This window comes from Dioscorea cayenensis, chromosome 8 (genome assembly GCF_009730915.1).
Source record: "Dioscorea cayenensis subsp. rotundata cultivar TDr96_F1 chromosome 8, TDr96_F1_v2_PseudoChromosome.rev07_lg8_w22 25.fasta, whole genome shotgun sequence".
Classification (NCBI taxonomy): Eukaryota; Viridiplantae; Streptophyta; class Magnoliopsida; order Dioscoreales; family Dioscoreaceae; genus Dioscorea; species Dioscorea cayenensis.
This window is the reverse complement of record NC_052478.1, coordinates 18,822,733-18,841,630: the sequence shown is the minus strand read 5'-3', so window position 1 is coordinate 18,841,630 and position 18,898 is coordinate 18,822,733. Positions and strand designations below refer to the sequence as shown.

The 18,898-nt window shown below is 41.4% G+C and overlaps 1 non-coding gene across 1 annotated transcript; it reads left to right on the top strand.

The window, feature by feature from the left end:
• LOC120268137 lies at positions 1-107 on the top strand. The gene has a single exon (XR_005538807.1). It is a non-coding gene; the product is annotated as a small nucleolar RNA R71 (small nucleolar RNA).
• Positions 108-18,898: the final 18,791 nt, after the last annotated feature.

Here is an 18,898-nt window from a genome sequence, read left to right as displayed (position 1 = left end):
AATCCGAGTTGTGGGTACCTCCGCAAGAGATCCTTGAAATGCTCCCATGTCTCAAACAATGATTCCAATTCCATCTACATAAATGATGATATCTCATTACGAAGCTTGGCCGACTTCCCCGGAGGAAGGTATCTAGCAAGAAAAGCTTCGACCATCTCCTTCCAACTCATGATGGATGCTTTTGGCAAGGAATGAAGGCACTGCTTGGCTCTTCCCTTGAGAGAGAATGGGAAAGCCCTTAATCTAATAGCATCATCCGATACACTCTTAATCTTCAGCATATCACAAACTTCCAAGAAGTTCTCTATATGGTTGTTTGGATCCTCATCAGCCAAACCATTGAACTGCGTTGACTGCTGAATCATTTGGATGAATGCTGACTTTAGCTCAAAGTTCAAAGCTGTATTTGGGGTTCACGCAATACTCGATTGTGTGCCCAAAATTGAGGGTCTAGCATAATCAGAAAGTGTTCTCTATTGCTTATTCTGTTATGCCTTCTACTTCATCTCGGAACAATTGTTCTTGTACAGGTTCTTTCCTCCTTCTTCTAACTGTTCGCTCAAGCTCAGGATCTCCTTCAACAATTTGTGAAGATTTCCCTCGGATCATAACCTGGAGCTGCAACCAAAACGAAAAGAAAAAATAGGAATGATGATAGAATAAGAAAATGTGAAATATAATGAATGATGAATAGCTAAAATAACAAATTGCAAAGTATCTCTAAATGCCTATTCATCGATAACGGCACCAAAAACATGACAACGCCTCTTGTGTGTGACTGCAAGTGCACGGGTTTGTCGAAGTAATAATTCCAAGTGAGTGGGATATCGTATCCACAGGGAGTAGGGAATAAGAATACTTAAATAACTACTTAACAAAGTGAAAATGAACAATGATTATGTTGATAAGATGTAGTGTAAACAAGAGTAAAAGAAACAAAAAAGAGAAGCACAAGTAAATGAGAGATAAGGCAATCGATATAAATGGGGTACTCGGATATTGTTTCGCCTGGGACAATTGTTTCAAGTGCAGAACCAACTATTATGCTTCCTAATTAATGCATTAATGAGTCATGGAAATCCTTTAATACACGGTCCCAAATCTAAGGTCAACCGTGACAAACTCTACACGATGTCCCATTGGAGAAATCGAACAATCTCAACACCTCTCACTTGTATAGAATTGCATAGAGTTCTAGGTATTCCAGGTTATAAACCCTCTTTCTAGATGTAGACCTAACCCTTTGGTCTAGGGTAGAGGTCCCTAGTCATAGTTAAGCCCTAGGTGCTAAAAGCACTTCAACGCTTTACTCCGTTGCCATTGCAACTAAGCCCCAACGGAAGGTCATCCCTTAGCCTGTTCACTCTACTATGACCGCAAAGAACCCAAGGAAATGGAGGTACGATAAATCACATCGAAGGGGAAAGGGGACGCTCCGCTACCTCTAGACTCACCCTCTCAACCCTCTCCAATCTAGCTTTGCCTAACTGACAAGTACCCCTTGCTTATATCCCGCAAGTGCACGGGCTTGTCAAAATAATAATCCTGGGTGAGCGGGGTCGAATCCACAGGGAGTAGGGAATGAAAATACTTAATTTGGTTCTTAGCTATGTGGAAGATCAATAATGATTGGTGTGAAATTGATTCAATTCTCAATAATAAAAGAAACAAGTGAGAGAGCAAGAATAAAGAAAAGGGTAAGGCAATCAATAAAGATGGGGTACTCGGATGATGCTTCACCTAGGAAAATCGTTTCAAGTGCAAGAACTCTCTATTATGCTTCCTAATCGATGCAATGGTGAGTCGTAGAAATCCTTACATGCATAGTCCCAAATCTAAGGTCAACTATGCCTAACTCTATTCATGTCCCGGAGGAGACATTAAGTAACGTCTCAACCTCGCACTCGAATAAAGTTGCAATGGGCTCTAGTGATTCCAAGTGATAAATCGCTTCCTAATTATAGACCTAACCCTTTGGTCCAGGCGGAAGGTCCCTAGCCACAATTAAGCCCTAGATACTAAGATCCCCTCAACGCTTCACTCCATTACACGCACAACTAGGCCCCAGCGGAGGTTCATCCCTTAGACCATTCACTCTATTATGGCCACAAAGAACTCAAGGAACGGAGGTAGAATCTATCACATCGGAGGGGAAAGGGAACGCTCCTGTACCGCTCGACTCATCCTCTCAACTCTCTCCAACCTAACTTTTTCTAATGCTCGTGGTGTGTCACTCACTCACAAGGTTACCAACAAGAACTCTCAACCCTTGTGTCACTCTAGGGGAAATGTTCATACAATCAAACATTCAAGGTTGGAACTCACAATAAACATCAATTTATTGAAAGCATAATAAAGAAGTTCAATGAAACGAATACATCTAGAGTTCACAATCACCCAAGTACCCACTAGGGGTTTAGCTCTCCATGGAGCTAAATACAATCAAAGAAATAGAATGTAAAAGCAATGAATCCATAAAGAAACCCCCTCGATGGTCGTGTCGATGGTCTTGTAGAGAGTCCTCTACTCGTCGTCCAAGGATTCCCTCATCCGGTATAGGATACGCCTCAACGGAAGCTCCCCTACCAACCTTCTTCCTAAGGAATGACGATGTCGGAGCAGTAGAACCTCTCCAAAACATTGGCCAATACCCCTCAAAACCCTAGCCGAAGCCCTCTCTCAAGTTGGGGAAAAGATGGAGAAATGAATACTGAAATCGAGGCAGAAATCGGCTTTAAATAGGGCTAGAATCGGGCGACTGCACGGGCGTGTATGATGTCACACGCCCATGTGGAATTTCCACACGGGTGTGGATAATTTCCACACGTCCGTGTGGATTCTCTGTTTCTCTGATTTCTCAGCCGGGTTGCTACAGTACTTGCTACAGTGCTTTGCTGGAGTGTCTGCTACAGTACTCTGTCGGAAATACTCCTGAATTCCATACTTTCATTGGGGTAACGCAAACGGGCACACATTTATGTCGTGAATCACTTGCTTCTTCAATGATGTACACGTTGGTGGATCTCTTGTTCTTATATGCATAAATCAGAATGCTCGAGTGTGACTGCCTTTGTGCCCCTCCAAATGAATGTGCTCACTCGAATACGAGGAGGTTGGCACACACTCTAGCATCTCACACCTGACCTATGTCTTCGCGTTTGAACCTTTGCAAGATCTCCTCCAAAATAGGTGCATTATGATCCACATTGGCCTATTTCCTTCATACTTGGCCTTACAACCCTACCTGCATAAAAGTAACATAAAAACACACATATTAATGTAAAAACCTGAGAAAAGTAATGCTCAACATAAGGAATGAACGCTTCGCATTCATATCGCACAAGCACTTATCACTAACTCTTGTGGTGTGTCACTTACTCACAAGGGTTACCAAGGTGAACTCTCAACCCTAGTGTCACTCTAAGGGAGCATTCAATCAATCAAAAATTCAAGATTGGAACTCAATTAAAACATCAATTAAAGAAAGCATAAGAAAAGGTTTAATGAAACAAATACATCCTAGGGTTCACAAATCCAAGTACCCACTAGGGGGTTTAGCGCTCCATGGGGCTAGTTACAATCATCTCATACTTTTTGACTATGCCAGACCCTCAGTTTTGGGTACACAATCTAGTAATGTGAGACCACCGATTATAGCTCCAAATTTCGAGCTAAAGCTGGCATTCATCCAGATGATTCAACAGTCAGCTCAATTTAATGGTTTGGCTGATGAGGAACCAAACAATCACCTCAAAAACTTCTTTGAAGTTTGTGACATGCTAAAGATCAACAGAGTTTCGGATGATGCTATCAGATTGAGGGCTTTCCCATTCTCTCTCAAAGGAAAAGCCAAGCAGTGGCTTCATTCCTAGAGAAAAGCATCCATCACAACTTAGAAAGAGATGGTCGAAGCTTTCCTTGTAAGATACTTCCCCCCCAGGAAAGTCGGCAAAGCTTCATAATGAGACAGCGTTATTTATTAAGATAGAGCTTGAATCCTTGTTTGAGACGTGGGAGCAATTCAAGGATCTCTTGCGGAAGTGTCTACAACACGGATATCCCGAATGGATGATCATTCAAACTTTTTATAACGGGTTGAATCCATGTACAAGATAACTTCTAGATGCCGCCGTAGGAGGTACAATGGGGAGAAAGACCCCAGATGAAGCCATGAATAGTTACTAATGGAATGCGAGGAAAAGGAAGAAAGTGGCCGGACTCCATGAAATTGATGCGGTTACATCCTTAGCAGCCCAAGTAGAGATATTCAGCAAGAAATTGGATACATTGACTTCACCGAGGGTGCCCACTATCACGAGTTATGATGGTTGTGGGGGTTCACATATGCCATCTGATTGTCCTATCTCGATTTCGACTTCAGCCCCGACTGAACAAGTAGACTTTGTGAGTAACTCAGGAAGGGTACTAGGTAATCCTTATACCAACACCTACAACCAAGGGTGGAGGAACCACCCTAATTTCTCATGGAGTAACCAAGGGTAGCAAAAGGCCATGGCACCACCCGGTTTTCAACAATTACAAGCCCCAAACATGGAGAATAGAGTTTTAGGCTTGGAGACCCGAATGACCGATCTAGAGAAAGCTTTTACCATATTTGTTCAATCATCGGATACATGTTTTCAGTCAGTCGAGGCTACACTTCACAACCACACCGCTTTTCTTCATAATTTAGAGAATCATGTGGGGCAAATTGTGAAGTCTCTATGGGATCGAGGGTATGCTTCCTAGTGAGAAACCCAATGTTGAAGCACCGGAGATCATGGAGGTTGAGGAAAGAGCAAACAAAAAGAAGGAGGTGGTACCCCCACCTTACAAGCCAAGAATTTCTTATCTTTCAAGATTGAAGAATGACAAAAATGATAATAAATACAAGAAGTTCTTGGGTCTATTCAACCAATTGCACATTAACATTCCTTTTGTGAAGGCGGTGTCTCAAATGCCTCGGTATGCTAAGTTCTTGAAAGATCTTTTGACCAACAAGAGCAAGTTGGAAGAGAGTGCATCGGTGATCCTAGATGGCTCTTATTCAGCAGTGTTACAAAAGAATATGCTGAACAAGAAGAAAGACCCCAGAATCTTTATCATCCCATGCAACATTGCCAATTTGGGTGAAGAAATGGCATTGGCCGATTTAGGGGCCAGTATCAATGTCATGCCATACTCGTTCTTTCAGAATTTAGGCTTGGGAGAGCCTAGGACCACTCGGATGACATTACAATTAGCAGACCGAACGGTGAAACATCCGGGGGCATCATTGAAGATGTGCCTGTGAAAGTTGACAAGTATATATTTCCTGTAGACTTTGTAGTGTTGGACGTCGATGAGGATATGAATGTTCCTTTGATACTTGGGAGGCCTTTTTTGTGCACTTCCAAGGTAGTGATCGACATGGACGATGGAGAGTTGACACTGAGGGTGGGCGATAACAAGTTGACATATCACCTCACCGAAGCCATGCGACATTTTCTTGACTTTGGTGATACTCTCTACTTTCTTAACACTACTGATGAACTAATCGATTAATATGTGCAGGAAATGTTGAATCCGGACCCATACGAGGGGTTGCTAGACCAAGAAGTGGAAAAGGAAGAAGTAATGATACTTGGTCTAGAAGAGAAAGTACCATCTACCACCGGGACTGTGAAGAAGATGCTCCTGAAGATGAAGCAGGCAAGGAACGCCACAAGAAATGCCCCAAGTCTGTTGGGGATGCACAAGAATGGAACAAGGGTGATGAACCCTCATGTAGTAATAAGCTCGACAACTCTCCCTCTACCTTCAAAAGACTATGTTCATCGTGCTTCCAAGTCTTGGGTAAGAAGGAAACCTTCATCTATCAGCCCCGTGAGGTAAGACAAGGTACGTCAAGCTAAGTGACGTTAAACAAGTGCTTCTTGGGAGGCAACCCAAGTTTTTACTATTTTTCTAGGTATTAGTTAGTGTTTGCATGAATAAGAGCTTAAGTGTTGGTGTCTTGATCTTTCACATGCTATTGTTGTGATTTTGACAAGTTCCCCTTGCTTATATCCCGCAAGTGCACGGGCTTGTCGAAGTAATAATCCCAGGTGAGCGGGGTCGAATCCACAGGGAGTAGGGAGTGAAAATACTTAATTTGATTCTTAGCTATGTGGAATATCAATAGTGATAAGTGTGAAATTGATTCAATTCTCAACAATAAAAACAACAAGTGAAAGAGCAAAAGTTAGAAGAGGATAACGCAATCGATAAAGAATGGGGTACTCGGATAATGCTTCACCTAGGATGATCACTTCAAGTGCAAGAACTCTCTATTATGCTTCCTAATCAATGAAATGGTGAGTCGTGGAAATCCTTACATACATAGTCCCAAATCTAAGGTCAACTATGCCTAACTCTATACATGTCCCGGAGGAGAAATCGAACAATCTCAACACCTCGTACTCGCATAGAGTTGCAATGAGCTCTAGGGATTCCAAGTGATAAATCTCTTCCTAAATATAGAACTACAACTTTGGTCCAGATGGAAGGCCCCTAGCCACAATTAAGCCCTAGATACTAAGATCCTCTCAATGCTTCACTCCATTGCACCTGCAACTAGGCCCTAGCGGAGGTTCATCCCTTAGACCATTCACTCCATTATGGCTGCAAAGAACTCGAGGAACAGAGGTAGAATCTATCAAGTCGGAGGGGAAAGGGGACGCTCCTGTACCTCTCGACTCACCCTCTCAACCCTCTCCAGCCTAGCTTTGTCTAACGCTAGTGGTGTGTCACTCACTCACAAGGTTACCAACAAGAACTCTCAACCCTAGTGTCACTCTAGGGGAAATGTTCATACAATCAAGCATTCAAGGTTGGAATTCACAATAAACATCAATTTATTGAAAGCATAATAAAGAAGTTCAATGAAACGAATACATCCTAGGGTTCACAATCATCCAAGTACCCACTAGGGGTTTAGCTCTCCATGGAGCTTAATACAATCAAAGAAATCGAATGTAAAAGCAATGAATCCATAAAGAAACCCCCTCGATGATCATGTCGATGGTCTTGTGGAGAGTCCTCTACTCGTCGTCCAAAGATTCCTTCGTCCGGTATAGGATACGCCTCGATCGAAGCTCCCCTACCAACCTTCTTCCTAATGGAATCACGATGTTGGAGCCGTAGAACTTCCCCAAAACCTTGGCCAATACCCATCGAAACCCTAGCCGAAATCCTCTCACAAGTTGGGGAAAAGATGGAGAAAAGAATACCAAAATCGGGGCTGAATCGGCTTTAAATAGGGCTGGAATCGGGCAACTCCACGGGCGTGGACGATACACGCGCCCGTGTGGAATTTCCACACGGGCGTGGATAATTTCCACACGCCCGTGTGGATTCTCTATTTCTCTGGTTTCTCGGCCGGCTGTGAACAATGGTGCTACTATAATTGCTACAGTGTTGCCACAATGCTCTGCTACAGTTCGACCTGATTAACTTCCCAATTCCATTCTTTCATTGGGGTAACGCAAACGGGCACACATTCACGTCGTGAATCACTTGCTTCTTCAATGATATACATGTTGGCGGGGCTCTTGTTCTTATATGCATAAGTTGGAATGCTCGATCGTGACTACCTTTGTGCCCCTCCAAAATAGATGTGCTCACTCGAATGCGAGGAGGTTGGCACACACTCTATCATCTCACACCTGACCTATGTCTTCGCGTTTGAACCTTAACAAGATCTCCTCCAAAATAGGTGCATTATGATCCACATTGGCCCATTTTCTTCATACTCAGCCTCACAACCCTACCTGCATAAAAGTAACATAAAAAAACACATATTAATGTAGAAAACTGAGGAAAGTAATGCTCAACATAAGGAATGAACGCTTCGCATTCATATCGCACAAGCACTTATCAGATTTCCTTGTGGATTATTGGTGTTATCATGTGCTTACTTGTGTGTGGTAAAGTATCTTGGATGTTTGAGCATGTTTATCATGTTTCTCTTGTTATTTGTGCATATATAGGCACACATTGAGTAGATGTAGAAATTTTCTTCAAAGTCTGAGATTTTTTCTAAGGTAGCCAGAGAAAACACACGGCTATGTTGAAATTCCACACTAGCGTGTGTTTTCATTCAGAGCTCATCCCAAGAGCACACAGGGGTGCGTGTTTACCCCTGTGAATGACCTTGTGACGGTTGTACGCCCGTGTGAAATTTCCACACAGGCGTGTGTTTCTCTACAGACGTTCAGAGCTCTATCACAAGAAGACGCAGGGGCATGTGTCTGCCCTGTGTGTGACCCTGTGTATTACACACGGGCATGGGTAATTTCGACACACCCGTGTGATTTCTTGCAGAGAAGACCTCACCATCTCGAGAAGATATAAGGGCATGTGAATGCCCCTGTGAGTGGTCTTGTGAAGATCCACGCCTGTGTGGAGTTTCGACACTGGCTTGTGAAACACTTGCAAAACTTCTCTGGTGGACAGAGAAGCCACAAGGTCGTGTGATGCCCCTGTGGGTCGGGTACAGTGGCATGGGGAATTTCCACACGCTTATGTGGATGTGTTCAGAGGCTAACCCGAGAGCACACAAGGGCGTGTGTTTCCCCTGTGTAGTCACACGAGCATGGGTAATTTCCACACGCCCATGTGGATGTAAAGTACACCGCCTTTTCTTTAAAATGTATTTGCGTTTCTTCATCCTTTCACTCCAAAACATTTAGAAAACACATCCTTGCACTCTCCCAATTTTGCACCGTCAATTTAGAGGGTTTTCACTCGAGTTTCCTGGACGTTTTCTAGTCTTTCATTCTCATTTCATCGGTAAGCTTCTTTTTTTCCTTTTCTTCGCCCAATCTTCATTTGTTTTGCTGCAACAACATCATCTTCACCAGCAGCGGTAGCAAATGCAGTAGTAGTCGACACCGAAGCTTGATGAGTCCTTTCTTTCTTTTAGTTTCTTATATTTCATATTTAATTTACGCATTTTATTTTGGACTTGTATCACTCAGAAAGGATCTTTCTTCTGAGTTTATCATTTACTTTATCTCGAGTTGTATTCCATTGCTCTATCTTTTATGTACTCGAGTTGTTTTTGTTTAATGAGCTTTATTGAATCCCCTTGTGTATTGCGTGTAGATGGTCTTGTCAATATGGGAATTGAGAACTAGTCGTGGACACGTCCAAGGTGTTTTACACTTGGCCGTTGACAACACCCCTTGCGTGTGACCCGCAAGTGCACGGGTTTGTCAAAGTAATAAATCCCAAGTGAATGGGGTATCGTATCCACAAGGAGTAAGGAATAAAAATACTATAATTTCTACTTAACCAAGCAAAGATGAATAATGATTGTTTTGATAATGTGTAATGTAAGCAAAAATAAAAGAAACAAGAACGAGAGGCCTAAGTAAGTGAGAGGAAAGACAATCGATAGAAGTAGGATACTCGGACAATGCTCCCCCTAGGACTAATATTTCAAGTGCAAGACCTACTATTATGCTTCCTATGTAATGCTTAATGAGTCATGGAAATCCTAAAGTACAATGTCCCAAACCTAAGGTCAACCGTGACTAACTCTATAGTATGTCGAAGCGGAGAAATCGCTCAGTCTCAACACCTCACACTATGCAAGTTGTATAAAGTTCTAGGGATTCCAAGTTATATATACTATTCCTATGTGTAGATCTAACCCTTTGGTCTTGGCGAAAGACCCCTACTCACAATTAAGCCTTAGATACTAAACGCACTTCAACGCTTCACTCTGTTACTCGTGCAACTGACTCCCGGCGGAGTTCATCCTTTAGTTCTTCACTCTATTGTAACCACAAAGAACTCTAAGAATTGGAGGTAGGATAAGTCACACCGGAGAGGAAAGGGGATGCTCCGCTGCCTCTTAACTCACCCTCTCTACCCTCTCCAATCTAGCTTTGTCTAATCCTCATGGTGTGTCACTCATCCACAAAGGCTACCAAGATGGACTCTCAACCCTGACAAGGTCCCCTTGCGTATATCCTGCAAGTGCATGGGTTTGTCGAAGTAATAATCCCGGGTGAGCGGGGTCGAATCCACAGGGAGTAGGGAGTAAAGACACTTAATTCGATTCTTAGCTATGTGGAGTATCAACAATGATAAGTGTGATAATGATTCAATTCTCAACAATTAAAGCAACAAGTAAGAGAGAAAAAGTAAGGAGGAGGCAAGGCAATCGATAAAGATGGGTTACTCGGATGATGCTTCACCTAGGAAAAATCGTTTCAAGTGCAAGAACTCTCTATTATGCTTCCTAATCAATGCAATGGTGAGTCCTGGAGATCCTTACATACATAGTCCCAAATCTAAGGTCAACTATGCCTAACTCTCTTCATGTCCCGGAGGAGAGATTAAATAACCTCTCACCCTCGCACTCGAATAAAGTTGCAATGTGCTCTATGGATTCCAAGTGATAAATCGCTTCCTAATTATAGACCTAACCCTTTGGTCCAGGCGGAAGGTCCCTAGCTACAATTAAGCCCTAGATACTAAGATCCCCTCAACGCTTCACTCCATTGCACGCGCAACTAGGCCCCAGCGGAGGTTTATCCCTTAGACCATTCACTCTATTATGGCCGCAAAGAACTCAAGGAACGGAGGTAGAATCTATCACGTCGGAGGGGAAAGGGGACACTCCTGTACCTCTCGATTCACCCTCTTAACCCTCTCCAACCTAGCTTTGTCTAACGCTCGTGGTGTGTCACTCACTCACAAGGTTACCAACAAGAACTCTCAACCCTAGTGTCACTCTAGGGGAAATGTTCATACAATCAAGCATTTAAGGTTGTAACTCATAATAAACATCAATTTATTGAAAGCATAATAAAGAAGTTCAAAGAAACGAATACATCGCAGGGTTCACAATCAACCAAGTACCCACTAGGTGTTTAGCTCTCCATGGAGCTACGTACAATCAAAGAAATTGAATGTAAAAGCAATAAATCCATAAAGAAACCCCCTCGATGGTCGTGTCGATGGTCTTGCGAAGAGTTCTCTACTCGTTGTCCAAGGATTGCCTCGTCCGGTATAAGATACGCCTCGACGGAAGCTCCCCTACCAACCTTCTTCCTCCGGAATGACGATGTTGGAGCCGTAGAACCTCTCCAAAACCTTGGCCAATACCCCTCAAAACCCTAGCCGAAGCCCTCTCTCAAGTTGGGGAAAAGATGGAGAAAAGAATACCAAAATCGGGGCAGAATCGGCTTTATATATGGCTGGAATCGGGAAACTCCACGGGCGTGGACGCTACACGTGCCCGTGCGAAATTTCCACACGGGCGTGGATAATTTCCACACGCCCGTGTGGATTCTCTGTATCTCTGATTTCTCGGCCGACTGTGAATAGTGCTGCTACAGTACTTGATATAGTGCTCTGCTACAGTCTTCGATCTGAATAACTTCCCAATTGCATACTTTCATCGGGGTAACCCAAACGGGCACACGTTCCCATCGTGAATCACTTGCTTCTTCAATGATATAATGTTCGTGGAGCTCCTGTTCTTATATGCATAAGACGGAATGCTCAAGTGTGACTGCTTTTGTGCCCCTCCAAATGGATGTGCTCACTCGAATGCGAGGAGGTTGGCACACACTCTAGCATCTCACACCTGTCCTATGTCTTTGCGTTTGAACCTTAGCAAGATCTCCTCCAAATAGATGCATTATGATCCACATTGGCCTATTTCCTTCATACTCAGCCTCACAAGCATACCTGCATTAAATTAACATAAAAACACACATATTAATGTAAAAACCTGAGAAACGTAATGCTCAACATAAGGAAAGAATGATTCGCATTCATATCACGCAAGCACTTATCAAACCCTAGTGTCACTCTAAGGGAGAAATCATTCAACAAGCATTCAATATTGGAACTCAATTAAAAACATCAATTAAGGAAAGCATAATAAAAGGTCAATGAAATAATAACATCCTAGGATTTACAAAAATCCAAGTACCCACTAGGGAGTTTAGATCTCCATGGAGCAAGATACAATCAATAGTGAAATCGAAAGTAAAAACAAGTAATCCATAGGGAAAACCCCTCAATATTCATGTCGATGGTCTTGTGGAGTAGCCTCTTCTCCTCCAAAGGTCCCCTTGCCCGGCCTAGGGTACACCTCGTCGGATCGGTGCCGATGAAAACTCTCCCAATAACCTTTTTCCAAGTGAAACACGGTGTCAAATTCGTAGGACAACTCCAAAGACTTGGCAAAAGCCTCTCAAAACCCTAGCTAATGGCCTCTCAAAAAATAGAAAAAAGTTGGACAGAAGGGTGGAAGATTCTCCTCAATATCAGGCTGAATCGCGGCTTAAATAGGGCTGGAATCTGGCATTCACATGGGCGTGGGGAATTTCAACACGCCCGTGTGGATTATCTAGAAACCTTATTTTTGGCCAGTTATAAACAGTAACTTCTACAGTGTATTTCTACATTGATTCGCTGCAATGACCTGCTACAGTGCTCCACCAAAAACACTCCCAATTCCACACTTTTCATCGAGGCAACATAACGGGCACATGTGTATGCCGTAGATCACAGCTCTTCTTCAATCAAAGGCCTCATTGGTGAAGATCTTGCTATTAATGCACAAGTCGGGATACGCAAATGTGACTGCCTTCGTGCCCCTTCAACTCATTGTAATGACTTTAATACATAGAGGTTGGCACACATTCACGTATCTTATAGCCGCACTTGTGTCTTCACGTTTGTTCCTTCCAAGATTCCACCAAATAGTGCTTTCATGATTTACTTTTGGCTTCTTTTCTTAGTACTTAGCTGTACAACCCTACATGCGCAAAAGAACACAAATACACAAGTATTAGCTCTTAAACCTAATAAAAGTAATGCTCATCATAAGGAAAGAATACTTCACATTCTTAACACACAAGCACTTTTCAGCCATGTGTGCTTCACAACCTATTGGAACTTCATTCCTAAGGATTTGGCTCCATCAAATGCAACACTAGGAGTTAAGGGAGTATTGTTTCGATTGCCTATTCCACATATATTCTTGATTGTTATACTTCTTAATGAGCTTGCATGTGTACATTGAGGGCAATGTACAACTTAAGAGTGGGGGGAGTTACATTACACATGTCCCTTACATAAGTTTCAATTGAACATACATGCTCAAGTAGCCAATGACAGTTCACCTTAGTTGCAACGATTGTATGCTTGAGTCTAGGTGAATTTTTAACACTGAATGTTTTCATGCTCTAGTTTTTACTTGAATTTCTAAGAATTTTTGCCCCATTGACACTTGTTGCACATTTTGATCATTAAACTCTTTTGGAAACTCAAGTTCGACATTTTAGGGACTAATTAGTTTTGTTTCTTATTTTGTTATTTAAGAAATAATGGAAAGAGAGAAAAAAAAAAATTTATATTTGTTTGTGTGCATTGGGGGTGGAAAGAGCTACCGCCTATGAAGTATGAATCTACTCTCATAAGTCGGATACTAGTTATACCCTAATGAGAGAAAGAGCTATCTCATGGGATGAGTGAAAGCTACTACCCCGGTAAAAAGAGCTACCACCTCAAAAGTGTTAAAACCACCTTAGTGGCCGCTTTGGAAAGGGCTACCTTAGAGGATGTGTGAAGCTACTACAATTGTTTTATTTTGTTGTGTTTTGTAGATAAATAAGTCCCTTATTACTTAGAAGTTTGAGGAGTATACTTTGGGTTGAATTGAGTGCCTTTACACACACTTTCATGATTTCTGGTTTGTTGTCCTTTTTTATTCAAGTTTTTAGCTAGAACATTGATTATTTGTATGTAGTGTAGAAATTTTCCTTAGATAAATAATGCTCTTCTTGCATGCTTTGGTGAACCTAAGCCAAGAACTTTTGATATTTCCTTCTTGTATGCTTCAATATTTTTTTTTTGCTTGAGAACAAGCAAAAGCTTAAGTGTGGGGGAGTTTGATAAGTGCTTGTCTGTTAAGAATGCGAAGTATTCTTTCCTTGCGTTGAGCATTCCTTTAATCATGTTTTAGAACTCATACATGTGTATTTGTGTTACTTTTGTGCATGTAGGGTTGTGGAGCCAAATACGTAAGAAAAAAGCTAATGTAGATCGTGAATGCACTATTTGATGAAATCTTGGAAGGAACAAATGCAAAGACACAAGTTGGATTCAAAGAAACGTAAATGTGTTCCAACCTTCGTGTATTCAGACAATCACATGGTTTGGAGGGGCACAAGGGCAGTCTCATTTGTGTATTCTAACTCGTGCAATGATAGCAAGATTTTTAATAATGAGTCTGTTTATTAAAGAAGCAACACGATCTTTAGCATAAATGTGCGCCCGTTTATGTTACCTCGATGAAAAACGTGGAATCGGGAGCATTTTGGCGGGGGTATTGCAGCAAGTTGCTATAGCAAAACACTGTAGCAATACACTATAGACATTACTGTTCACAGCCCGCAAAAAATCAGGATTTCAGAGAATCCACACGCCCGTGTGGAATTTCCAAAAGGGCGTGTGGAAATTCCACAGGGGCGTGTGGAACATCTACAGGGCCGTGTGGATATCCGATTCCAGCCTATTTTAAGCCTTGATTTACCCCGACTTGAGGATCCTTTTTCCCATCTTTTCTCCAACTCTTGAGATGCTTGCGGAGAGGGTTTAGAGAGGTATTGGCAAGTATTTTGGAATGGTTCTACGGCTTTGACAACGTATTTCTCTTGGAAGATAGCTATTGAGGGAGCTTTCGTTGGCACCGAACCGGCGAGGTGTAGTCTAGGCTTGATGGGGGAACCTTTGGAAACGACGAGGCTACTCCATAAGACCACCAACATGACTACTGAGGGGGTTTTCCTATGGATTACTTGTTTTTACTTTTGATTTTACTATTGATTGTATCTTGCTCTATGGAGAGTGAATCCTCTAGTGGGTACTTGGATTTGTGAAACCTAGAAAGTATTTGTTTCATTGACCTGTTATTATTCTTTTCTTAATTGATGTCTTCAATTGAGTTCCAATCTTGAATGCTTGTTAAATAATTACCCCCTTAGAGTGACACTAGGGTTGAGAATCCATCTTGGTAGCCTTCGTGGATGAGTAACACACCATGAGGGCTAGACAAAGCTAGATTGGAGAGGGTCGAGAGGATGAGTCGAGAGGTAGCGGATTATCCCCTTTCCCTTCAAATGTGATTTATCCTACCTCCATTCCCTAGAGTTCTTTCCAGCCACAATAGAGTGAAGTACTAAAGGATGAACTCTGATATGCTCACCCGCAAGTGTACGGGGTCGCCAAGTAATACCCTGTCCGTGACATAGGGGTCGTATTCCACAGGGCTAAGGAGCTCCTATTACTTCTCCGTCACCCATTAGCTAATGTTAGAACTTAAGCATGATTTCTTACTCTAACAAGTGCAATAATATAAACAACTTGCAAGAATGAAAACTATAAGCAGCACAGGAGATCACAAGAGTAACAATGAAATACAGAGGCCTAGGGATGAGGATCCCCTTGAGGGGTTACCATGACATATGGATACACAGTAATAGCAAAGCAAGGGTGTTTTATATCTAAGAATCTCAAGACTGGTCTAATCCCAATTTCTTTGCAATTGAACTCTAATCCGATATGAAAGTCAATAAGGATCTCTTTCTAATCCCATTCCTATGATTGCATTAAGTGTAGGAAAATCCCGCAATAAGGACAGACTTACCCTAAGTCTATGCTTAAGATTCGGAGCGGCTACCGACATCCAATTTTTCAGCATGTCGATCCAAGAATACACCTTCTAGCTCATTGATGATCTAGTACATATCAATTGGTCACATCCTCATGTACAACTCAACAAAGAACTAAGGATCTCTCCCTTTTATAGTTCTAGACATGAATAATAATTAGCCAAGATATAAATCAAACCAAATGCATTTCAAATAAAAGTTTAGCATCAAAAATACATGATGGACCTCCGAAGGTTCACCTACATACGGTGGCCTAGGGGGGGTCTGGTGTGCCATCATACAAAAAAAAATAACAAACTCAAGAAAAACACAAAACAAATGCATAAGTTGTACTCCCTAGTCCGAATGATGATGAAGAAGAACAATGCCGACCAAATGACACTTCCTCTAACCCAATGAATGTTGAATGCTCCTCCTTCCATGATGATGAAGCTCTCCCCTTGATGTTCAAGCTCTTGATCACCTCCTTTTTCCTCTAGCCCCAAGATAAGATCTCTAAAGATGTCTTTGTTCTCTTCCTTTTTCCTCCCAAATGTTGGCTGCCAAAAAATCCTCTTTCCAAGAAATCCTCCAATTCCTCTCTTATACCCCCCAAACATATTGCCACAATGGAGGCCGTATGAGGCATAAAATGAGACTCAAAAACTCCCCCAAAAGGCTTCCATACTGGGTCCATACTGGAACAATGAGGGGGTCCATACTGGGTCAATGAGGGGGGGGTCATTGAGGCAGTATGAACCAAGCAAAAAAACCCATTCTTCTCTTATAACAATGTCCATACTGGGTCAATGAGCTCCTCATTAAAGCAGTATGCCTTCAATAAATTCTTAGCACGAAAATTCTCCAGATGCTACAGTTGATGCTACAGCGCCACTATTACAGTACTCTAGCTACGGTGAATATGCTACAGTACTGAGACCTAGTTTTCTTATCTTTTTTCGCCCAAATCGTATCTCCTTGTTTTCCATGGTGTTTTCATGCCCTGCGAAGCAAATAATATATGATTAAGCACAAAACGGGTGTCTATTCTTATAAAAATACATGCTAGAAGTACAAAATACATATACTAAAATGCATACATTTAGACACTTATCAAAATCCCCACAACTAAGTGTTTCCTAATCCCAATCAAACAAATCATGAAAAACAAAGAGAATGATAAGTGGGTAAATGTATTGCCTTTGGCTCTAATAAATTCAAGACTCTACAAGCAATGGAAAATTAAAGCACAACAGAAAGATCATGTTTCACCTCTTATATGTCTGTGCCATGTGTGTGAACCTTGTATTTCATCTACCCTAATCTAGTCTAGCCTACTAACTTCGATCAATACAACTCTAGATGCTTGTCAATCCACAAACAAAGAATACTAAGTCTTAGAGTGCTTAGTGCTACTTCAATGAATAGGTAAGATCCTTCTAATTCAAGAACTTGAACTAACTCCCTCTTTCTTCTCAGAACCTCTAGTAGGTAGTCAATAAGATCACTAAGGTTTTTTTATTTTCATTTCATTTTTTTTATCATCACTTTTTTTCGAGTCCGACTAACGTAGACTACACCAAAAAATCTTTCTGGAGGGTGCACACGCTGGTTAGGCACAAGAGCCACCCAACTACTCGATTATAGTCTACATAGACGCATTCATGCTTCATTACCGGAAGAATACTGAAATAGACTCATTTTTTTCCTTTTTCTTTTTTTTCTTTTCATTTCCTTTTTTTTCATTTACCGTAGATCACATCTTTAGACTACACTAAATTTCACAAAACTAGGGCTAGCAAAACAAGACTTAGAAGTTATTTAGAGTTCATTGAAAGATAGAACTTAGTGTTCTAAGGCCAAGTACTCAAAGTTATGTGTTAAGCATACAAGAGAGTTACAGTAGTCATGTTGGCTATTCCCAGGGCATCAACATAAGATTCAGTGCACAAGATAGTATTAGACATGAACAGGATTCAATAGAGTACAATAACAAATATGTAACTCACATCAATCATTAATCCATGCTAGAAGAATCTCACAATAATGAACAAGCCATCATGGGTGACACTAGCATGCAAACAATGACCCTAATACATGAAATACACCCATCCCCACACCTAGTGTTGTACATTGTCCCCAATGTACACTAATCATGAAAAGCATAGTAATATATACAATGAAAATAATGGCGGAGGGTGAAAACGAACTTCCCTGGTTAATCTTGTGCATGCGGCAAGATGTGAACCGAACAAAAGGTATTGCAAGCTATTCATGTCGGGTCCAGCTTCCAAGAAATGTGGAGAGGCTCATCAAGCTCCCTTAATGCCCTTCAAGGCATAAAGGGGCATTATCATTCCAAAAAAAATATTTAAGATTCTGAAAATTTAAATACTAGGGAGTAGTCAAACACACAAACTAGATAAAGTAAAGAAGGTTCTACACAAGGTTGGTAGGGCATAACCCTTCCGAACTTATTAGAATTAAACAAACACACATGCAAAAAGTAAAGCAAAATAACAAACTACAAAAGAAAGCAAGAATCCATGCTCAAATGTCAAACTAGTCATCACTAGACATTGTTGATGTGGTGGTCTTGGTGTTCTTCGAAAGTGCTCAAAGCCTCCAAGGTTAGTTGGCGATAGGTAGGAGCTTTGATTTCAAACAAATCCTCCAACAACCATGTAAAAGTGATTTCTTGATTTGTTCATCCGTCCAAGTGATTACAAAATACCCCATTCTATGTATTGGAATATGCTCAAAAAGTTAGGTCTTCAAAACTTCATACTTTGCTTTAAGATGAGCAAGCTTAAAGTGGGGTTCTTCGAAGTTGGCATTATGCTTCTTGGAAGTTTGGAGGCAAATTTCTTAATGTTCTGCATTCCTACATCAAGAATTAATCATATAAGGCTTAAAGGAATCCAAGAGAATGAAAAATGTGTTATGAAAAGGCCAAAAAAATAAAAAAAAATCAAGTGAATAGGGTCCATACAGCCGTATGGGGGCCATATGAACACTATTCAATTTGCAAGAGTTCCCCCACATCATAAAAATCGAAAACTTTGTACATAAAATCAAGATATTCCATATCCATGATGTTCATACCACACAAGACAAGCTACATGCTTGAAAAATTCCACAAACAATCACAAGAAAGCAAGAAAAATTGAAGAAAATGAAACTAGGTCATCAAAGTT